Raw genomic sequence first — 25,215 nt, forward strand, 5'->3', positions numbered from 1 at the left:
TCACTGATATTGTTAATTAAATATTGTTTGATACCGATTTCCCCGAGCGGCTACTCTTGCGGAGTCAGATGTTACCGGTATTTACATGCAAAGTGCGAGTTGTGATGAAAAGATTTTCATCATTTCTTGCCGTCGAAGTCATTATGCTTGATAATGACAATTATAATGAATTCATTAACAAAATTATTAATGTGTATCAAACAATTTATTTAATCATTTTCTACCTCAATATCAAACTAATATCAAAACAAGAACTGATAACTGAATAAAATACATAAAAGGAAATACTCATAATCACATTAATTTTGTTGTGAATTTTTAATATTTAAGTTGGAATATCAGTGATTTGAATGTCAAGAAATCAATATTACCCGACTGTAACAATTTGAAAGATACGTACTGTATATTCCAATATGTTACAAACAGTCAGATTCAATTAAGTTCCTTGAATGCTACAAACCAATAATTTTCAGTATGGAATCGAAAGTTTAAAAAAAATCGTGTCAGTGTCTGTGCTATTGTAAATAAGAAATTTTAAATTCAAAACTAACAATAATAACTATTCTCGCAAATTATATATGTTCATTTTTTATATTTTTACAAAAAACAATTTTCTTTGTCAAATTTCCTTGTTGATTAACAAAACTTTATTAAAATCCCCACAGGGCTGTCTACAAAGCTTAATAAGTGAAATGTGATGTTTGTGCTGCTCAAGATTATACTAGTAATTAGTGTCTTATTTGTGTGAAATGAATTAGTGTTTGAATAAAAGAATTGCGTTGAGTGGAAGAGCTCGTCGTGGAGATTCCCGAACGTGGTGGTAATCCAGTAACTATAGACAGCAACTGCGTATAAAGAACGAGAGTTTATTGTAAGAGAACTGAGCTTTATATCATTATGACTGTTGATGATTATAAGGGATTTTACAAAAATACACCACTTTGAGTAACTTGATATTTTGTCGCTTAATTCTAGTTACTGTTACCAGAACAAACTCTGCATTATTTTTTTATTATATAAATTAACACTTTTGATTTTTACTTGGATAAAACTAGAGACCATCTCTCTGTCTTTAATAAAAAGACCCATGTGGATGTTTTAAGAGCAGACCCCAACTTTAAAGGTAAACCCCTCCATTGCTTCACATCAGCATCAGAATCAGAAGTTTGGAAGATCACCATGTCTTCTCCACCAAAATCGTGCGAATTAGAATTTTCTTTTGGAATAACAGGTGCTGCCTTGTCATGGATACAGCCACGCCTCAGTGATCGCTTTCAATTGAATTTTGGTGTACCACAGGGTTCGGTCCTTGGACCAAAGCTTTACAGCGTGTTTGCTAAACCAATTTGTGTTATTTGCCGTAAACACAACATAAGTTTCAAGTGTTATGCCGACGAAAATCAATTACACCTACTAGCAACTGGATATATATACACGTAGCATCTCGTTTGCAGATTTGACTGTCTGATATTTGAATATTAATCAAGAAAAATAAACAGAGATAATTAATTGTCTTTGCTCCAAAACATAAAATCAATACTTCAAAGAACTCAGCATCAAATTAATTCAATTTAATTTAATTTTGTTGAGGGCAACAAAATAAATGTCTCATCAATTGTAATTGATTGTCATTTTTGATTCGGTACTGAACATGAATCACAAGATTTGCTAGTAAAACCCTTGTACATGCCCATTTGTGACCTCTCTTATGGGCTACGGCAATGCCTTACAACACGGTGTATGTACCAGTTCCTTGTAAAGACAAGAACTGGTCCAGATCGACAAGCCAGAATAGGTTCCTGCGTTTGGAGAGCTCATTCTCCTTGTTCAGTCGCGTGCGCGGACTATTGGTGGTAACAGTCGGTTCGACGTCGCCAGTTCTACATTTGTGGAACAATCTTCCCCAAAATCTTTTATTATAGATTGGAACCACGTTTAGGGTACCCTGTTCGCTCTATCTCAATTTTAGGTTGATATGTCAATTCCAGTACATTTTCTAGTGATTTCAATCAATCGGAGCAAAAAATGCCTCGTATCACTATTCGCATGTCCAGTCTTTTAACTTCTTGATCTAGATACAAAAGGCATTGCGTGGATATTTGAAATGGACGGTAACGTTCCCTAGTTTTTTAAAACAGTTAGAAAAAGTCTGTGATATATTTGTTTCAAAGATTGTGTTGTTTGTTTTTTTTCTTTCAAATTTTGTAGCATGTAATTAATACAAACCTTTCAAAAAGACGCAAATTCATGACGCGGCGATGTCACGTATATCATGCTATAAACGTCAATAGCTTGTTGAGTGTTCAACAGAATTTAATGAAAATTTACCTTCAAATTAAAATTTTGATAAGGAAAATTTTGATGTATCAATTTATACAATACAGTGCCAGTGTGAAATGCGGTGCATAGTGTGACATTACTTTTGGATCAACCCTTGTATTTAGGTATATTCCTTATGTTCTTAGCTCCTATGTCCATAACTTTTATATGTACAGCGCTGTTCAGTACTCTAATATAAATATAATATATGGTACTTTATAAATTTTGCATAGTCATAACATTAAAAAACTATAATGACTCCTTCTCGTCGTGTTTCTGTATTCTTTATTGACAAAAGGGGCCAATTGTGGCTCAGAGGTACACATGGCTAACAATAAACAAGAGGATGGCGGAGATTCTACATATTATAAATCAGATGGGCCAAATATGAGGTTGCAGATCTATCCTAGTATCTCGAGAAGCTTCCTGAAATGAAACATCTTAAATGTCTCAGAAGTGCTATGCATCAACAATACTGCTATATGTACACAATATTAGAACAGGGGCGAACAAGGCGTTGTATATCCCCCACTCGGAGCAATGAGGACGAAAGAATTTCAATTCAAGTTGGAATATAAATTGTTGACTTGTATGCATTGTTTTCATTATAAATTTCACAAGGGAAATCAATCATGTTTCTGTATTCTTTATTGACAAAAGGGGCCAATTGTGGCTCAGAGGTACACATGGCTAACAATAAACAAGAGGATGGCGGAGGATTCTACATATTATAAATCAGATGGGCCAAATATGTAAATAGAATATATATATATATATACATACATAAGCCAGAGAACATGTAAGGAATTTATATATTTTCAAATTCTCTCGCAGCTTCGAAGTTAAACCGACTACCGGTTCATCCCAGTTACTGGGATACCACAAATCAAAATTAAACCGATGAAATCCCAGTTACTGGGATGTACAAAAAATAATAATCGGAGATTAAATGTATGCTTGCATGGGACAGTCTACAGCATCAGTTGCTTTATCAACTAATTTAATGGGAATGAAATATCTTTCAGAGGCTGCAATATTTTGGTGGACATTCGTTTCAAATCGGATAAATAGCAATTATTCCCGTAAACCTGAACTTCACAAAGCTCTGTATTTTATATAGTCCACTTATCTGCAAGGTCAGCTCGGCATTGGTCTGTATCACAAGTTTATTGCTTTTATGTGTTTTTATAAAATAAGAGAGATTTTGAGATTTGAATCCCTAAAATGATTCTTATGGGGTTTTTAATTAAAATTTAAAGGGGAGCAAAAACAATCGTTTTCAATTAGTGGAGGTTGCAGATCTATCCTAGAGTAGTATCTCGAGAAGCTTCCTGAAATGAAACATCTTAAATGTCCCAGAAGTGGTATGCATCAACAATTCTGCTATATGTACACAATATTAGCGGAAATTAAAGAACAGGGGCGAACAAGGCGTTGTATATCCCCCACTCGGAGCAATGAGGACGAAAGAATTTCAATTCAAGTTGGAATATAAATTTTTGACTTGTATGCATTGTTTTCATTATAAATTTCACGAGGGAAATCAATATTGTGATTTCATTTTATTAACACGACAGGCAAAAGTTTCCAAATTAAACTGCACATCGCTTCTTGTCTAAATCTTGAACCATTCACTGTTCTTAATTGCAAAAGTAGGTATGAATGGGTCCTTACTCCATCCTAAAAGTACTTTTATTTAAAGAATTAGTTTATATTGATTTTTATTATTGATTTATTAAAATGGAGTCTAGACCCATAATGGGTCAAATTTGTGATTTTCACCAAAAACGTTTTACTTTATTGATAATTGTCAAAGAGTTAAATTTATTCACTGTTACTCAAATGTGTCAACGTAGCTCAATGTGATAAGCGAGGCTCGTAGTCCATCATTCTCCATGGAGAAGGTACGTGTTCGAATCCTAAAGACGGCGTTTTATTTTTAATTCATTTGCCTTTAAGTAAAACGTGTTTTGTTTTTATATTGGATTATTATGAAAAAAAATTTCTAATACCATTTATATAATGACAACAATTACGTAATGTTCATAATCTGCACACATAATGTCGGATAAAATAGCGCTAACATTGATATGAGATCATGCTGTAATGCTTAGAAAACATCGAAAAACAACAAAAGTGCATGTATTATTGTATATCATGTATTTGTCAGAGGATGCAGTTCTATATTATACATGTACATGTACTGATGCACAGTTTCAAATATACAGAATTTTCATATGTTCATATGTCATTTCAAAATCCTGGGTACGGGGGATTTGTCATGCAGGCCTTGTACGCTCTTGTCCTTTCATTTGCAGATGTAGAACTACTCAGGAGGGAAAACCCCAAATGACCATTATTTTATTATTATTGAATCAATCTCTCTCTCTCTCTCTCTCTCTCTCGCTCTCTCTTGTTTTATGATGTAATTTTTGTAAATAAAAAAGGAAGGAGATTGCTACCCCCGTAACCTCCTTACAGGTACATAATGATATTGTATGGCACTGACTATAACGAACTGAAATGTATCCGATCGTTATATGAAGATATTTTTATCATTTCTCATCATCACGTAAGAAATGAAGAAAAGGATGAGAGTAACTAAAAATTTTTTCCCCCAAATTATGAAATTCCTAATCCGTGGCATGGGCGGGGGGCTAGTATATCTATGACTCCAATTTCAATATCACCCCCCCCCCCCCCCCCCGGTTTCGACGCCTATGTTTCAACATCATACAATGCATGTATTTAATTGGAATACCGTTTTATTTAAAAACCACAAATTGGAGGGGGGGGGGGTCTGAGGGATAATTGTGTTTTCTGGGGGGAAGGGGGGGGGGGATGCGGTAATCACATTCACATGCTATTTGTTACATGACAACACGTGATCAAAAAAGTTCTTCCTCAACTAAAAATAGTTCCCAGTTTATCTTATCTGTTTATTGGTTTTCAACCGGTTTTATGAATATTATGCAATAGTGATTGAAGTAATAATCTTTTAACTTATCAGATAAATATAAACATTACTGTGCTTTAAAAAAAAATAGTGATTATCATATCTGCGCATTGAACTAAAACACATGAGGAGTTGATTTTATTGCGCAGGATTGGCGGGAGCGCCATCTTTTCGAGAAATTACAAGGCATCTGTAGTTACCAAATCGTGTGTATTTTTCTCCTAATTGTCAAAGAATTCAATATTCAGAGTACGACATGTATATTATGACATCAATTGTTATATTTCCTTTACTAAGCATGTGAATTTCCCGCCTTTGTTGACATTGAATGACATTGACTTTGGCATTTTCAAATAATAGATTGAGGGGATGATCCATCGCTAAAATGACAGATATCCTACGGACCCGGTTTAACTGAACACGGTAAGATTGATATTTCTTATATATAACATATAAGGCAACATTTAGCCATATCTCTGTTAACGTGTAACGTTTGTAATTATTTTTTACAGGTAAATATCCTAAGTCAGCTGCACAGCTTTCAGACCACATTTTTACGGAGTAAGTGTCCATTTTTGATAATGAATAAGAACATGTTAAAAAATAGGAAGAATTTAATTGCACATGCAAACAATGGCAAAAACCAAACAACACAGATGCTTAATCTGTTAATTGTCTCATGATGTCTATATTAAACAGTGTATAATACTAGTGTCAGGTCCAGCACAACCTCCTGATTTATATACATGTAGCTTGAAGAAGGTATATAGCGTAATTAAGCTATTCAGAATAGCGCAATAAATCAAATTATATGCAGTTTTTCACATTGTTTTGAATCTCAATGTTTTCCTTCTTTTACATTACATATCCGCTGCCTAGTTTCAAAATAAAGTTTTAAATGAAGCGTATACAACAGTGATAAAATCCTGCATGGCAAAAAAAAAAATTGAAGGCATATCTGTGCAGATTTTATACATTATTTCTTTCTTTTGTACGTGGCATAAAATAGCATACATCAGATGCACAATAGTGAATTTATGCTTTAATGTCAGCTTTAAGTTGCTTTCTTAAGTTCAAAACCCACAAGTAAAATTTACAATGCAAGTGAAAATTTTTGTTTGTCATGTACGACAGCATTGACTTCAATTTACCAAGTGAGCTGTTGCACTGCTCAGCAGCCTGACTGTTAAGACTGCTGAACTGGGCATACTCATTTAAATTGTAGCCATCATTGCAGCCTCTGTGATTGAACCAGTGCAGCCGGTCAACTAAAAACCATGTTCCTCTAAAAAAGTCAGGATAACGGTTCAAGCAGTAGGTGTGCAGCTTGCAAGAATTGTCATAGATGACAGTGGATGGAGCTGCAAGTGAAATAGTAAAAGGGTTGTTTAAAACAATATTTCAATTTATTAAAATAATGCAAATTAATTTACAAGGAAATCAGATCACATATTTGAAACTCAAATGCATTCATATCTTCAAGAAATAGTTAAAATCAAGTAATAAGATGCTTTAAATGGACATAAGTTCTGGCCCCGGGACCATAAAACTTAGATGAGCTCACTTTAAGTTTTGATCTCGGTCTCACTTCTCCACTATGTTCCTTTTGTAAAAGTTAGACTGAGATCAAAAGTGAGCTCATTTAACTTTTATGGCCCTAGAACCTGATCTTGTGTGGTACATACTGATACAACCACAAAATCAAGATAACAAGCAGAAAACAATTTTCTGAACTGTACATGTTATATGTTGATTTATCAGTAATGCAGTTTTTAAAATACATTTTACTACTCAATGTATTGGGTTTTGTGTTTAACTCTTTCACAGGTGTGCTTTGAAATGAAAATATTAATAATTACCTTTCTTAAATCTTGTCAAAAGGAGAGTGAATGGGATGTTTGGCGATTCATTGGAATCCATCAGCTCATACCCATAGCAGATACCTGTTGACAGAAAAAGAACAAAGAGCATGTTCAGTTTTGAAATTAAGAATTATTTTGTTAAAGATCTAAAACATTTTAAGGCAAATAAGTTTTGTTACAGTAAATGGATTTTTAAAGAGAACATGACATGATATGACATGATTTTTTTTGTTTGTAGAAAATGGAAATATAGATTTAAATACCATGTTCACAAAAGAGGCAAAACACTCCAGGCAGTAGACTAGGGTGGCCTCTTGATTTTTTGTTGCAGTCGTGGCTGCTCTTTCTGCACCCTTTTAAGTCCATCTCATACGTTCCCCTGCATCTTTGGATAGGGAGGGATGGGAAAAAACTGTTGAGTTTCAATTCAGTTTCATCCTCAGATAGAGATGCCATGGTATCTGGAGGGTAGCTCTCGGCAGCTTTCTCCTCTAAAGATATGAGCAACTCGATGAGTTCTGGAGGAGTTCTACTTAAGAGGCAAATCAACTTAAAAACCTGTGTGGAATAATAGGAAAAGGAATTCAATATCCAGTCATAAAGCAAAATTAAAATGGTATGCTTGTTTTTATCTTTAGTATACTAATTATGCAATGAAATACTAATTAAAACATTCTTTAGGTCATCTGAGTGACTCGGGTAACATGTTGCAATTGGTTTTCGTCTGTTGTTGTGTGTCATGTGTTAACATCTTCTAAAAAACTACATAGCCAATAACTTGTAGTCTTACAAAATTGAAAATATTCAGACAACTATGATGACAATAGTAGAAAAAAGAAACCCTGACCAATAGAAATGGATGTCAAATTGCTGTTGACACATTTCGGTAAGACGAATGTTAAACAACAAAAAAGGCAAGTTTGGAGTCGGCAGATCATTTATGCTTAGAAATTAATTTAAAAAACAAAAGTAGAAAATGTATATTGTATGTGCACTCAGGGTACATGTGCAAAGAAAATATTTTTTCCAAGACATTAGCGGAATTCTAGTTTGCTATTATTGACATTGTTTACAAGAAGGATGAACAACAAAATCAACAATTTGATTAAAAAACAAAACAAACAGCTGACTAAGCCAAATTTTGGACTATATTTTATGAGTACCAGGTAATTTAAGTGGAAAAGATCTGAGATTCAAAAGAGACATCAATAAATGAAAGTAATCACCAGCCCCTATTTATTTCAATTACATGATTAAATTGTTGCAGATCTGTAACTCAATCTACTTTTTAAAAAATATATCGATTGAAATATGAGATTCCTTGATGGATCTTTTTATAGGCTATGGTACTTGGGCGACTATTAGGCCTGTCAGCCTCTCGTTTTATTTTTTCAAAAGCTTACATAAAGAATTTACCAATGGCAGTTGCATTTGCAGGTCTTCAAGGAGCTTTGGTGATGTCTTCGGATCCTTTTCCCTCATTTCTATCAAAGTTTGCCTTAGATTTTTTGAAGGATGGAACATCCCACAAATGGGGCTATCTAAGGCAAGACTTTTCAGAAAAGGTACATATGGTGGAGGGCATGTGGAGTTACCAAAGGACTTGACAAGATTTTGAAGTGGTTGACTGTGAAATCCAAGGAGTTCCACCATTTTAGTGAACTCCAGCATGGTCAGTGGAGGCTGTTCCTTAGCATACCTCTGAAGAAGTGATCTTGTGTATGGATCAGCGATCAGCACACGGTCTTTATGACAGCTAGAATTATTAAAAAAAAAATGGTAGTTTAAATGTTTATTATTTTGATTAATGTTGTACATATTTTAGGTCAACTGATCAAGTCGCTTAAGGGACTAATGGCTATCCAATTACAGCTGTCGTTTACATTTTTTCTGGGAATTTTGTCCCTTTTGAACTAAGAATTTTGAACTAATTGTAATACCCCCATTCTGAGGGAGGGCTGTACTCTGTTTTACCCTTGTGTGTTTGTCTGTCTGCACATCCATAACAAAAATTTCTGTCGCATTGTCCCCAGCAATTATTAATGCACTCTTTAATGTTTAGGCATGTGGTGGGATAAATTTTTGTACCAACTTCCTTATAATTGATGAATTTGTTTATTTTTACCCTAGATTTTCAAATAAACATCTGCATTGAACTTTGTAGGTATTTAGGACTCATTGTTTAAAGCTGCTTGGTCCATTTTTATATCAAATTTTATGCACTCTTTTAAACGATGGCTATGCTTAGTATATGTATAATGATAGACATTGCAGTAGTTTTACCCGTCAATTATGCCAAATTTCAATGAAGAAAAATGCTTATAAAATTTGCTAACAAAACAAACGACATTAAAAGGTACCGCATTATTTCGCCTCATGTTAAATTTCAGCCTGATGATGAGATGGGTATGGTTGTATTGCGAATTTGACATCGCTTTAAATAAAAGTCGAAATGATCAGACAAATTACAAATAAACATGTGTACGTTTTGTTCGCTAATATTTCTGAAGTCTGCTTTCTTTACAATTAATGCATAGCATGAGGGTTGAATAACCCCAATCATTTGAGGGACGAAACCAAGGGGTTTCATTTTCTAAACATTCCCGTGATGCATTTTGGTTTGTTTTTCGTTTGCCCAAAAAGAAATTATTTATTTTTACTTTGAATATTTCTAACTTTGAAAGGAGACTGATACTGCTGGTGTAAATAGGAGAAAGTCCATAACTTTCTAAGATAAATGATTTGTATGGAAAAATTTTGATACTGTAATAACAAAAAAATAGGACCAAGCAGCTTTAAATGTTCATATTGCCAAGAAATTCTGATTCCATACATGCATGGTTAATACACTCTTGCATTAGACATGCCATATGTGGGTTCTTTTGTACCAACTTTGAACATCAACTTCCTGTTAAATGATGACTTTGTTGTGTATATTCACATCAGAGCGGGAGTATTACTAATAAGCATCGGCTCACAGATATCTTGTTTGAGATCTGCCTTTGTTGTAGAAGTTTGTTTGCAAAATGTTATCTTTGACCTACGTGTATGGGACTTGCAGAACTTTTTCAGATGTGGCGTTCTGAAGGTTGCTGCTCCAAAACTTAAGGTCTTTCCTATGAGCAAGTGCTGTTGCATCCATGATGACATTTACTGGAGATGACCCACACTGACCACATTGAAACCCTTTTTCAAAATCGATTGTGGAACACAACAACTCCAGAAATCCATACCAAGCAAACTTAAAATGTGCATATGAAAAGGTCTTTTGGAATCGAAGGTCATTTGATCTCTCGTGGCTGTCTCTCAGGGACAAAAAGTAGGTGTAGAGAGTTGTTCTAAAAAGAAAAATGATAGATGCTATATTGATCAATAATATGGAAAAATTTTATTACTACAAGGATCAACATTTATTTTATTATTACAAGGATCAACATTTATTAAAATATCCCCTCTATTGTGCGAGTTTTTATAAAATTTTATCTGGATGCTAAAAACTGCATTTGATAAAGTAGGACATGCCCATATTTTCCACTATGAACAAAACTGAGCCAAGTGAATATTCTTTACACAATCATATAAACAGTAAACCTAACAATAGGAGAGAGTGTTCTACAGGCTACATTCATTGTGTCATCTTTTTTTGCTTCATTTACGCCTAATATTTATTGTAGGTTAATCACCTATTTCTTGTAAACAAGTCCATGAACTCGAACAGAACTTCATACGCAATGAGAGCATGGCTTGTGTGAAAGACGCAGTGCTCTTGTCCATCATACTTCAAGAGTGCATCACAGGTGTTGTTGCTGCATTTTCTTTCAGCCACTGAAATGAAGTTGAGATTCTTTAGTTTAATCCTTTTAAATATCGCACAGTTTCAAGTATTAACAAAATAACAATATAAAGCTGTTGGGTTCTTTGTATTTAAAAATGTCAATGAACAACGTTGTTGTTAGGCCTTAAAAATAGGTTTGTTTCTGCTTTCCTGACGGACCCTAGCTTTTACTGCCAACTCAAAACTTTTTTGAATGGAAAATTATTCATTTCTGTTTTTATCCGATTTGGAAAAATATTTACTAAAAAATCTGATCTCGAAAACACTTGTAGCAGTTACTCTTTTTAAATCAGTGTAGAACTCAAAAATTTTGTTCTAAATTTAATGGCTGCGTGTTTCCATGTGTTGTAGATTTTAATTTTGCTCTCATTGCAGGGGAAGTATCTGATATATTATTTTTGTGTTTTCTTTAGACCAGCTTAATATTCAGGAAAGATATTAAAAGTATTTCTCATTTTATACCATTCAGCAGTGTCAGTATCTGCCATTTATTTGTGTAGCATTGTCAAGGAATGGGGGGGGGGGGCGTAATAAATGTGAGATTTTTAGGTCACCCGAGTAAACTCAAGTGACCTATTGCTATCTTATTTCGTCCGTCGTCGTGCGTTAACAATTAACATTTTTAACTTCTTCTTAAAAACTACAAGGCTGATTGTTATTATCTTTGGTGTAAGGCATCTCTATGGTAAGAGGAATCTAAATTGTTAAATTCATGGCTCTACCACACCGGGGCACCACATGTGGGGCCTATTATGAAAAAAAAGCCAAATTTTCAAAAATCTTCTACTCTACTACCACAAATTTGAGAAAAAAACTGGTTGCATAGTTTTTATGTTCCTGGCCCCTGGGTCAGGGGTTCAAGATATGAGGTGGGGAGGGGGGGGGGGGCAAAATGGCAATATAGTGTTAATGCATATAATGTTTAAAAATTTTCTTCTCTATTAAATCTCACACATCTGTATTAAAAACTGACTTATAATTGTGTTTACCAGGAAGTCCTCTACTGAAATTTTAATTTTCATGTCCCCTCAAGGATGGGTTTTGACTCTAGGGCAGGGCCAAAATGGATGTATAAGTGTTAATGCATAATATGTTAAAAAATTATCTTCTTTACTCCCACACACCTGAATGGAAAACTGAATTCATGATTTTGTAGACCAGATCTTTAAAAAAAATTTGCCAAAATTATAAGTTTCATAGTTCTTTTCGAAAGATTTCATGCAGGGAGGTGGTCGTCATTACAAATTTATAATTTTTTCTACTCCAGAATGAAACCTGATTAATTAAATGCACACTCCAGACTCCTCGACAAGTTTGTGTATGGGTTATATGCTACTCAGGTGACTGTTAAGGCCAATTGGCCTCTTGTTTTTCTTTTTTAATGATTAAAGGAAGAGTAGTTGTGTAATTGTTCTGTGTGTAAGAAGATTTTCAGTTTATCATATTCATAATGTTCATATACCTTGAACTACTGTTGTTATTTTTTTATCAACAAGGGGAAGAGACTTTGAATTCAAAAGTTCATTTGACCACATGCTGCCACACTGCCCGCAAACACCGTCTCTTGGTTCAGCAAGAAGACCTTCTGGAATTCTATCAAGAAGAGGTCTGGAATATTGCTGCTTCAGGTCCACATCGAGATCAAAAGGAATGCCTTTACTGGAAAAAACTTTAACCCAAGGACATGATGATATTTTTTTGGAGGCATTCTCTGGCAAGTCAATGTTCAAGGTCTTTGCATTTTCAACTAAAAATGACGTATGTTCACATTGAGGTGATTTGCATGTAATGCATAACATTTTTTCTTTATATGTTACAATCCCACATGATCCGTGGCTTGTGACACAAAGGTAATCGCCATCCCATGACAACTCCTGTATTCTGTTATCGTCATTCTACAATAAAGGGTAAGCAAAAATTAGTAGATGCAAAGCATTCTCAAGGATTTAAATGGTTATAATTATTACAGGTAAATATCGGTATCTTGAACTTGGGGATGGGAAACATCAACAAAACTTCGAGATATCTAGGGGTTTGAGGTATTGAAAGTAGCTTTCCAAATTAAATTCCATGTATTCTTATATCAACACATGTTTAAGTACTGGACTGTAATTGCTTTTCTATTACGCATAAACAAATAATGTGTCTGCACTCCATCTCAATTTTCTAGTAAATTAAAAAAACTTCCAATGGAATTTCCTTAACCTTTGCACAAGTATGCCTCATTGTAATAGATTAAAACAAATGCAATGTCATAATAATTGGTCAGTTTTTAATGCAAAAACTTATATAAAATTACACCATATGCCCCGAAAAATACAGTATATACAATGTAATACATAATATATAGCAATATACGTATTAAACGCATCAAAGTATTGATTATTTATCTATTACATGTACAAACAAATTTTCAAAATACTTCGACAAACCAGGGTATTCAAGATTACCCTGTTCCAGATATCAGGAGTTTTTCAATACTTTTACATAGAGAAAATGGTTGGGACCATGGGAAGACTTAGTCATAAGCGGGGTATTAGAGATATCCCATGTTCAAGATACCTATATATACCTGTATCTCAAAAATGAAGTTTGATGGATAAAATGGAGTTGCCCTGTTCGTTGTCTGTATGTAGATCCAATTTTGTCTTGCCAATGACTTGAAAACTATTACCGTGGTATATAGTCTGAAATTAAGTACATATATGGAACACTTTCTGAAGATGTGCACCTAATAGTCAAACAAATATCTAGATTATATAAAAATATTATTGATTCTACATTAGATCATCAACACTTCTTACCAGATACTGATACTGATATCTGTGAAAGGAGTAACTGTGTTCTGAAAAAAAAATAAACGAATTTCGGTTAAGAGAAATAAAAATGTCATCTGCATGTCTGTATGTACATCTATAGGATTTTTTTTTTTTATAAAATAGAATAACTATTTGGATATATTTAAAAAAAAAATACAATAACTAGTAAGTAGTTGAGAAACGAAATGTACCTATATATTCTCAAATATTTTGATCGCTTTATAAGGGGGGGGGGGGGGGGCAAGAACGAAAAAATAGGGAATTGGAAGTTAACAGTGTACCCCTGTTTAGTTTTATAACTTGCTTAGGATTTTCTTATTCTTGGTTAAAATAAAATTCCATAAAGGTACAATGTGAAAGATTACGTGTATACAAAAATAAGTGTAAAATTCGAATACTTGACAATATATTTATTTTTAACCGGGTTTTCCAACGGAAAAATCCGGTTATTAAAATGGTGGAAATGGCGGGCGGGTGGATGGGTGGGCGGGCCGCTGCCAAAAGGGTACCCTCATTGTACGGATAACTCCTCATACAGTTTTCAAGATAGGAAGTTGTTCTTTTGCAGATTAATTGTACATATATCAGAGGTGTGCATATTGCTAGGATTTTGATTTCCGATAATTTATCGAAAAAATACCAGCTTTTGAACTTAGTCATTTTTTGGCAAAATGTTGCATATAGGGTACCCTCATTGTACGGATAACTCCTCCTACAGTTCTCAAGATAGGAAGTTGTTCTTTTGCAGATCAATTGTACTTAGTCATTTTTTGGCAAAATGTTGCATATACATGTAGGGTACTCCATTTCACTGGATAAGGGTTGACATGGATTATGGATACAGTTTACATAAAAGAAAACCCGGTTTGCTGTCACATTGACAGCTTTTCACTTGTTTGTTATTCTATCAAGTAGCCATACGGCACAATATCTTTTGAACACCCATTGTTGCTCATAGTTGCTCAGGTGAGCGATGTGGCCCATAGGTCTCTTGATTGTATTCGCAATGAAAGTAATTAGTTTTCATAGCAAACAAAGTAAGTAACCTGTGTTATAGATAAATATCTTGTATTCCTCTTATACCCAGTTATACCTTCTGCTTCCAGGTTTTCACGGGAGTCGTATCTTTCCATCAGGAAAGCAATCGCATCAATGTGAAGGCATCTCGGATACTTCTGCAGGAAAGCTATTATGGCAGAGAGAAGAGAAAGTAAAGAAAAAAATTATACGGTAACAAGCTCCCCATAGCTGAAAGCAAAAATAACTCCCCCCCCCCCCCCCCCCCCCCACTCCAAAGGAGTATCTGTATACTGTTTTACCCTTGTGTCGTCTGTGTTTCATCAAAGATTTTATGGCAACTAATAATCGCAGAATCTTGAAATTTTAACTCACTTTTTGTCTAGGTATGCCACAAGAACTGAGGTAATGATCAGATTATTAGATTAATAACAGGACCTCTGTCTTTTTAGCATAAATTTAGAAAAATTCTTCGTATAAAACTAATAATATTGAGTTCATTACTTATAATTTAATTTTTTTACTCTTCAATGTAGATGAAAACAGGTCATTTCACCTTTAAAATGATGTAAAATTCAAACGTAACGTCAGGCGTATTGATTCGTTTTTAGCTCACCTGAGCTGAAAGCTCAAGTGAGCTATTCTGATCACATTTTGTCTGTCGTCCGTCTGTGCGTCTGTCCGTAAACTTTTCACATTTTCAACATCTTCTCAAGAACTACTGGGCCAATTTCAACCAAACTTGGCACAAATCATCCTTAGGCAAAGGGGATTCAAAGTTGTGAAAATTAAGGGCCACACTCGTTTTCAAAGGGAGATAATTAAAAATTAATGAAAAATTTCGAGAAATTTTCAAAAATCTTCTTCTCAAGAACCAGAAAGCCAGGAAAGCTGAAACTTGTGTGGAAGCATTCTCAGGTAGTGTAGATTCAAAGTTGTGAAATTCATGACCCCCTGGGGTAGGGTGGGGCCACAATGGGGGGTCAAAGTTTTACATAGGAATATATAGAGTAAATCTTTGAAAATCTTCTCCTCAGAAACTAATCAGCCAGGAAAGCTGACACTCGTGTGGAAGCATCCTCAGGCAGTGTAGATTCAAAGTTGTGAAAATCATGATCCCTGGGGGTAGGGTGGGGCAACATTGGGGGGTCGAAGTTTTACATAGGAATATATAGAGTAAATCTTTAAAAATCTTCTTCTCAGAAACTAATCAGCCAGGAAAGCTGACACTTGTGTGGAAGTATCCTCAGGTAGTGCAGATTCAAAGTTGTGAAAACATGATCCCTGGGGGTAGGGTGAGCCCACATTGGGGGGGGGGGGTGTTAAAGTTTTACATAGGAATATATAGAGTAAATCTTTTAAAATCTTCTTCTCAGAAACTAATCAGCCATATGATTCTTTATAATTGTTAAGACTTTGGCTCCAGGACAATTCTTTCCCCTCACAAGAAGGTTCAGAGTTTGATGTAGCTTAATATCCCATATATAAACAATTGTAACGGATCTTTTTGAGGACTGCAATACTCAACATGTGATATGACTATAAAATCATCATGTTAGAAAAGGGACTAATGATTATAAACATAAGAATATCCAGGTGGAAAAAATGGATTTTATTTATACAGGATCTACATTTATTAATTGTACATTGTCCAGATTGTTTGTATTATGACTCCATTAAGCTGATTTTTATGGCTTACGGCCATCTAGTTGCCGGATAATCTTTACGGCAAAGAGTTCAGTTATCTGAACATGCGCGACAAAAAATAGTTCTATTCGAATGTTGCAAAGTTAACTGTTTGTTGTTCATAATAAATATCTTTAAGCAAGATTATACTTTCCATATGTTATTATAACTTATTTTATTGTAACCAATATTGACTTTACTTAAATAAACTCGAAATCTAACGCGAATGAATATTAACTGCAGTGTTTTCCCTAGGCCGTTTTTGCATAGAGGTATAGGCCCCCGCCATGCATCACACATTGTCGCCATGCTTTCCGCTATGCATACTTACATGTATTGTAAGCAAACAATCTTTTCCCAATTATTTCAGATCCTAACAGTGATAAGTAAATGTAAAGTTGTCGTTATTTCGTTCAATCTTCATAAAAACGTTTGCACCCGCAGAGAGCGTCGCTAACTTCGATCGACATCGATCTCAGCAAGGGGGAAAGTGTTTAACGGTTAAAGAACTGAACTTATGATTGAGGTATATTGAAACTGGGAGTATAAATCGGTAATAAATGTATAAATAGAGGGGCAATTACTACTTGTTTTAATATAATGTGCCTTCCTCGACACCTCCGCCATCATCGAATGTTGGGGATTTTCCAAGATCTAAAAATAGCACAATGTTCCCTCAATGGTGTTACCTTGGTTGTGCTATGATTGAAGTGTTTATTTGTCGTAAAAATATTGGAAACTTGAGACCAAATGTACTCAAATAAGAAAACAATATACAGTTAAGCTTGATTGCAAGTCATATACGGAAGCGATGTCACATTACTATAACATAGAGACATCGTATAGTATGCCTCTGAAAATGACTGTGTATACATGTCATGTGAAGAGAGACTGACTGCAAATTTTAGTTATAGTGCAGTAATTAATTTTAATTAAATTTGGTGTCAAAACAAGTTTGCTGTAATTGCATAGTTCTGCCTGTTCCCCCCCCCTCCAAAGAGTTTATCTCTGTACTAAGGGAAAAAAATAAAACAGAAGGTGTTAGAACTGCCTTGTGAATCTATATTTCTTATAAAAGCTTGTGAAGGTCAGCCTCTTAAAAAAGTAGAGAAAAATCTAGAAAAATATGAACAATTATACATTTATGAAATACAAATAAAATGGAATAATACTTGTTGGTGTAGATTTCATCAGAATTCATTAATTATAGTACATAACATGCAGTACATTTCATCATTTGGTTATATTATTTTTACATGCAATGATTTCGTGCTGGCTGTGGCGCTGTTACGTTGCACCGTGCACCAACTCTCGCACAAGTTCATAGTGCGTAGGAATACAAGGTATACTGATATTTGAGAGCATGTTGGTTTTAAGTGTTTTTGTGTCCTATATAAAGTTGAATGAATTTACAGTTAATGTACTTCAGTCGTTGGATAAAAGAAAGAAACAAATTGTCTCAAAGTGGAGTTTGAGTCTGACATCATCATCATTATTTTATGCAGTCTATGATTTTCCTAAAAGCAATGGTGGTTTCAACCAATTGATAAAAGAGGCATCTAGATTTCAATCCTGTCTGTTTCGGTCACTAATGTTCGACCAATCAACAAATGGGGCATGTTGATATCGGTCCTGTTAGTTTCTATAGATCTATGAATTACATGTAGCTAGTTACTTTCTATAGAGCTATAAATAAACTAAAGTTTCCGTAAGAAATAGAGGGAATCATACTCGATCCATGTAAATATAGTCATATCAAACCCGTAAGCCATTATGGCCCTTCAGGCCTATTGTTCCTCAGGTGAGCGATGTGGCCCATGGGCCTCTTGTTTAGCTCACCTGAGCTGAAGCTCAAGTGAGCTATTCTGATCACATTTTGTCCGTCGTCCTTCTGTAAACTTTTTACATTTTGAACTTCTTCTCTAAAACCGCTTATCCAATTTCAACCAAATTTGAAATAAAGCATCCTTATGGGAGGGCGAATATAAATTGCAGAAATAAAAGTACGATTTGTATTCAAAGCAGAGAAAACCTTGAAACCGAAGAAAAAGTGGGGTGCATTTTTAAAAATCTTCTTCTCAAGAACTACTGAGTCCAATTCAACGTAGTTTAGCATAAATTATCCTTATGGGAAGGAATATATAAATTGCAAAAATTAAGGGCCCGCAAGGATTTGCGGGTGCCCTATAGTAATCACTCTGTCCGTCTGTCACTCTTTCGTCCACAAATTTTCTGTTTTTTTCTAATAACTTTTTTTATGGTTGCCCAATCAAGTTCAAATTTGGTATGGTAGTTCAGTAGGCAGAAATACATATTTTGATGCCAAGTTTGGTTCTCTATGTCTTCTGGTTTGGAGCTGGGGTGGTGCATAATAATGAATGGGCAAAGAGAGATAACTGCTGACAATGTTACCATTGTATACTTGGAAGGCTGTGCAATATTTGCCCTTTGGGATTAATTAACCTTCCACAGGAAGAAAATTCTAAGCTTTATCTGTCACATTGAGATTAATTACTGCACTGTCTGTGTTTGCAAATGAACTTTGTTTTGAAGTTAAAATTTGAATGATGTTTAGTATTGTGTACATTCTTTGAAATATGGATTTAAAATATAATATTCATACTTTATTTTGGTTAATATACCGTACACAATGATTTATGATAATTTTATTGAATTCTAAAATCAAGATATATATTAAGATATCCTTTTTCACTATTTTATTTTTTAATTATTTATTCTATTGTTTTCTGCTTTAATGCTGTTAATTTTAACAGGTAATCAGATAATAACCCCATTCTGTCATTTCTGAAAAAAAATCTTATTGTTAAAATTTAGAAGAAAAGGATGAGAGAGCAGAACAATTAATCCCCTGGGATTAATTATCTTGCCTGCTGCAGAAAATCCATGAAGCCCTCTACCTAAATTGTGAAATTCATGACTCTGGGTCAGGGGTTCAGGCTCTAGGGTGGGGCCAATATGGCCATATAGTAAAAATGTATTAAATCTTTAAAAAAAAAGTAAAGTAAGTTTGCTTTAAAACTTTCTTGAATATGTTTTATACATGAGCTTAAACGATCAATGTTTACCGCCGATTTTACATCTTTGCACTTTCAGCAGTGGGGGAAATGACGTAATAAGTTAAAAATAGAACATTACCTCTTTGTGATACGTTATTATATCCCTTCTCTGATTTGCCATATAATATCAATACATTTAACATTATAAACAAAAGGAATTCACAAATTTCTGAGAGATTCGTAGCGCAATTGAACGCCTGATTGCACAATTATGTATTGAATAGTCTACGATTTGCTGCATTACCGTATGATAATAAACGAATAATTTTATGAGTTTTGTTTATAATGTATCATGACCCCGACTACTTTAGTCTGACCCCACAAGGGGCATAATTCAAACTACATTTAGCAGAGTATAAAATCAACATGAACACGGATTTTACTATGTTATTATCATGCAGCCGATAACTGGTACAGTAAATCGTAACAACTCAGCAAATTCAGGGCGTGCTAAAAAGCACAAAACAAGATCTTTTTGGTTCTAAATAATGATATAAACTAACAGATTGATAAATAAGGATTTCACTTTTTAAAGTATATCAAGTTTTATCCAAAAATACCAAGAAATAAGGAATTACGAAAAATGTTAAATTTTAATCGATAACTGGTACAGTGCCAGTACATTATTTCGAATTTATCAATTATTTTCAAGAACTAAGTCTTGTCAGTGGCGATGATTTGTGTTTTGGTACAAACACTTTTTCACTTTTGGTTTGTCAGAGTAACTGCATAGAAGAGTTGATTAAAATCAGCTCCCAAAAATCCTAACCCTTGGACCAAAACTGGGGCCCCGGGCAGGGTTCAAAGTTTCACATGGAAATACCAAGGAAAAATGTTTAAAAATCTTTTTCTCATTAGAACCACTGCAAAAGAAATGCCAATATTTTTAAAAAAAAGCTTGTGTATATATAGTGAAAATAGTGTAATCAAAGTACTGACGGGAGTTGATTTTATCGATTTTTATTTATTTTAAAATCAACGATATGTAATTTTGCATGCATGGCAAGTAAATTCCTTTAAGTATTTGAATTACGCACATTCTTTATAATATGAATTGGCCTTTGATATGTAAAATGAAGATTCTAGATTGTAAAAATCGTGACCCTCGGACCAAAACTGTAGCCCCAGACGGGGTCAAAGTCTAACATAGAAAAACATAGGAAAAATGTTTAAAAATTTCTTTTGAATAACCAATGCACCAGAAATGCCAATATTTACACAAAAGGTATATATAGTTACGATTCTAGATTGTAAAAATTGTGACAACTTCATATCCCAGTGAACTTTTTAAATTGCTGTTTATTTCTTAAATATTTACAATTGCAAAAATGTTTCCTTATATGAACCTATAAAATAGCGAAAACTTTCAATTCTTAATGAACCTTTTCCTGACGTCACAATGATCATAGCACGCGCTTGTCGCTTGGATTATTGTAAACATAAAATTTTGGTAATTTTAACAGTTCTCTACGATTTGTCCCTTTCAAACGTAAATATAAGTACCGTAATAAACAGCAAAGTTAAAAGTTCACGGGGAAATGAATTTGGTTGGTACTTGATCAAATCTACTGAGAAGCCCTTTGGGCTTCACAGGATTTGATCACGTGACCAACCAACTTCATATCCTGGTGAACTTTTTGAATTGCTGTTTATTTCTTAAATGAATTAACGTTTTTTTGAACATGCAATGATTAAATCAAAACTTACAATCTTGGTAATTTTTACACTTCTGAACAATTTTTGTCTTTTTCAAACGTAAATATAAGTAATAAACGGCAATTTAAAAAGTTCACGGGGATATGAAGTTGGTTAGTACGTGATCAAATCTACTGAGAAGCCCTTTGGGATTTACAGGTTTTGATCACGTGACCAACCAACTTCATATCCAGGTGAACTTTTTAAATTGCCATTTATTTCTTTATTGAGCTCCCATATTAAGCCAGTGTTGCTCATGTGAGCGATGTGGCCCATTGGGCCTCTTGTTTTGGAGTACAATTAATTAATAAGTAAAAAGTTGTTATGTTTTTATCTCCTCGCACAACTCGTTGCAAAGGGGATATAGCATCGCTGCTGTGTATGTCTACTTCAGCTTGTTAAGCCATCAAGATAATAAATTCATCTGATTTACATCGATTTTTAGGTAATTTTCCTTATTACTTGGAATGGAACTAGTCCAGTTTCAAGGAGATGAATACTTGTGTCATATTTCATTGTTAAACTGATCTAAGTTATTGGCATATATGCTTAATGTATGGTAAGAGGAATCTAAGTTAGTAAATTCATGGCTCTACCACCCCCAAGGGCCATAGGCGGGGCCAAATATGCAAAAAATGCCAAATTTCAAAAACCGTCTCAACTCTGTATCCCACATATGTGGGATAAAAAATAAATGCAAAGTTATTATGACCATTAAGTCCTCTAGTTAAATTGTTAAATTCATTTTCCATGGGCTAGGGGTTAGGGCTTTAAAGTTGGCCAATGTGGTAATATGGTAAAAATGTATTAAATCTTAAAAATCTTCTTCTCTTTTTTCATTTAGCGTAGAGTCGCAAAACACAATATGTATAACACACACTTTTTTCAGGCAAAATTTGATCAAAAGTGGGGGGTTGGGTGTTGTTCATGATTCTAAAATTTTACCCCTTTTTTTCAGACCGTGATTCTGGATACCCCAGGAATAGTGACTAACGATATCTATGGCAAGCCAAAGTTTTGATCATTGTTATACAGGTGAGCAATGTAGCCTTTGGGTCTCTTGTTCTGTTACTGACCTAACTACATATATGCTTTAAGCTATTTTTTGAGACTTAAAACACAGTTGAAACATTTTACAAAGATATTTAATTGTATTTGTATAGATAATCAATGTATACTAGTACTGTTTTAAAAGAGAAAGAAAATGATTAATTTGTTCATGTGTTTTATATGTATAATTTTCAGAATTTTTATGCTTATTAAATTTGTTATTCCAGAATGTACCTTCATATGATATATCAACAGAGTTCGAGAGTCCATTGATTAGTGATGCCCTAGTGGTGTTGCACTCGCATGCGAAGCACCAGTGAAATGCACTTTCTATGAAGCAGAGGCTCTTTCTGCGAACAAACAGAAATGTGTTTGCCTGAAAGAAAAAAAAACAAAGTACCTATATATGAAAGGAGCTGTGTGTTTATAATGCTTACTCTGGTGATTTGTCATGTATAAATTCAGTCTGTTTCATTTGATTATGCTTATATTTTGTTCACCTTAAGAGTATTAAGGCTTTTCATGCTAAATGAAGGTTAAGTATGTGTTAACTGTTTAGGTATAATGTGTACTTCCTGCAGCTTGATACTTTTGTGGCATAAATCTTTAAAGGTAACAAAAATATTATTCTTCTTTACCAATTTTTGCGATTACATTAGACAAATCTGAACATAGAACTATTATCCCAATACACTGTATCAAATGTGGACTCGTTTATGCGTTTCTCAGTACTTCGCTCTGGTATTACAACCAATACAGTGTTTGATTAGGGTGTTTATTTTTCATTATGTAAACAGCCATCTGTTGATTCCAGAATCTTATGTAATTTTAATTTCTGTTGATTTTTCATACCTGAATATACTATCACAGAGAATACATGCTATACAGCATTCATATTTTGATATACCTCAAGCTGCCTGGCATTCATATCATAGTCTCTCAGTACAAAGTGGTTGAAAAAATCTCCAATAGGAGTAAACCCTTTGTACAGCAACAGAAGTTCCATGTAGCATTGAAGGTCTGTGGAAAAGCTCTGTAAAGAAGTTAATAATTCTTTAGAACGTTGAATAAATTCAAGTGATGTGTAACATCTACTTCTTTCAAACTAATGAAAATATTTTTTTTTCGTTTTTTTTGCTACCTAATTGCTTAGATTTGTTTAAGATTGTGCTTCGTAGAACTAACACCCTTAGTTGAACCCTATTGATATTACAAGACTAAAGGTCAAAGATTCACAGCTAAATTTTTGCCATCAGAAAGATATTTTTTTCATCATTTGTGTAATTTGTTTCCTATTAAACAAAACTGGTAACAATTAAGGTATCTCACTTCGCCTAGACTTGCACTAGTACATCACAAGGCGGTAATTGAAATGTTTTGTTAAATTGTTTGTATTGATCATTTTTGTTGAATATCGTCATAGCTCAGCTGGCTTGTTAACAGCAGATAATGAGTTCAAATCCAGGGATTTTTGTTCACATTTACTGAGATTACATGTTTGAAAATACAAACTTTTATGCAGAATTGCATATTTAACAAGTATCAAGTAGTTTTTGGCTGCATGAGTGTAGAAAACATTTCAAGGTTAAGTAAGCCTCCTTAGTACAATTCTTATTGAAATTTTCATTGTAACCCAGACATGATTTTTAAGGGAACAATATTATATATTTAATTAAACATTGTTATTTACATTATTGTGATATATACCTCAAATACACTTGATCCATATGCTATTTTCTCTCCCTCTTCAATGCTTTCTGAGAAAGTATGGCTTGTGATTTCTGTTGCGTTCTTTTCTGTGCAGTTCCGCTTTGCTAGAATTTTTTTTTTTTTTTTTTAGAAAACATTGACATTTTGATCTCTTTGTGATTATTTTATTTATTAAGTAAATTTCTCTAATAATAATTGATGGTCAAGTTTTAGCTCACTGAGACAAAGTTGGGGTGGGGGTATTGGTGCTATACTGGACATTTTTAAATGTTTTGGAGCATCATATACAACATTCTTTTTTAAAATGAGACAATATTGTATGATTTGATATAATACATGTATTTTACATTTGTAATGTAATGTAATATATAACATTGAAAAGGAAGTTGTATAATATGAGCCTATCATTTAATATTCATGAATATAATTATTTGTATTGTATTGTGTATGAGCCTATGCTATAGCATATCATTTAATATTGAATATAATAATTGTATTAAACAACACAATATCTTGTTATTTGTATTGTATTATGTATGTATCAAATTTTGAACATTGTATCATACCACACATTACAATATGAAATATAGATCATTAATTATATCATTTAGGCCACCCTTTTGTCCATCTGAGATCACTTGTCTAGAGGATGACCTCTCTCGTTGGCTCAATTCAGCTCATGCTTCACACAGAGTGTGAGGGGTGTGCGGTAAACTTGAGCTAAGTCTGTATGTCTGATATTTAAGGTCATGGCAGAACTTTGAAAATCTCGCTGAAAAATATTTGTGATTCATAATTCTTTTCAATACACTTCGCCAAAAGAAAGTATATTTGGTCTGTCTGCAGTTACCTTGAAAGTTTTTAGGTCAAGGGTCAAGGTCGTTAATTACATTAATTTGAGATGGTTACCATCGCAATGATATTTAGTAAAATGATGCCTTATCCCAGTGAGCTTAGTAATTACACATTTTAAAGTTCTCTTTGAGATACTTACATTGTCTTGGGGTACCCTTGATTCTTCGCTTTAATTTGGGTATAGCAGACAGGTCCAGCTTGCTTTCATTATTGAGAACAATATCTTTGGAAAAACTTTTAGCTGTAATTTAAAATTTAATGTTATGTGTTGAATTTATTCTTGAACATAAATGAGTTTGTTTTGGTCAATAAAATTGTATAAAACGACTATGAC

At 33.8% G+C, this 25,215-nt stretch overlaps 1 protein-coding gene and 1 long non-coding RNA gene across 12 annotated transcripts in view; one reads left to right on the forward strand and one right to left on the reverse strand.

Moving 5' to 3' along the window:
• LOC136270987 (uncharacterized) overlaps window positions 1-25,215 on the reverse strand; it is a 71,327-nt gene that overhangs the window by 26,434 nt on the left and 19,678 nt on the right. The gene's annotated exons all lie outside the window — the stretch shown is intronic.
• LOC136270562 (uncharacterized) lies at window positions 5,344-24,543 on the forward strand. Of its 11 annotated transcripts, none has more exons than XR_010708347.1 (13): window positions 5,346-5,481; window positions 5,636-5,698; window positions 5,788-5,836; window positions 6,501-6,658; window positions 7,157-7,242; window positions 7,376-7,753; window positions 8,575-8,916; window positions 10,210-10,456; window positions 10,812-10,972; window positions 12,469-12,879; window positions 14,898-15,021; window positions 22,225-22,301; window positions 22,544-24,543. It is a non-coding gene; the product is annotated as an uncharacterized lncRNA (long non-coding RNA). The 11 variants fall into 11 exon arrangements; XR_010708348.1 differs by having other exon boundaries at window positions 6,501-6,650; XR_010708346.1 differs by having other exon boundaries at window positions 5,344-5,481; window positions 6,501-7,242; window positions 10,199-10,456.

The sequence above is a fragment of the Magallana gigas genome, chromosome 8 (genome assembly GCF_963853765.1).
Source record: "Magallana gigas chromosome 8, xbMagGiga1.1, whole genome shotgun sequence".
NCBI classification, from domain to species: Eukaryota; Metazoa; Mollusca; class Bivalvia; order Ostreida; family Ostreidae; genus Magallana; species Magallana gigas.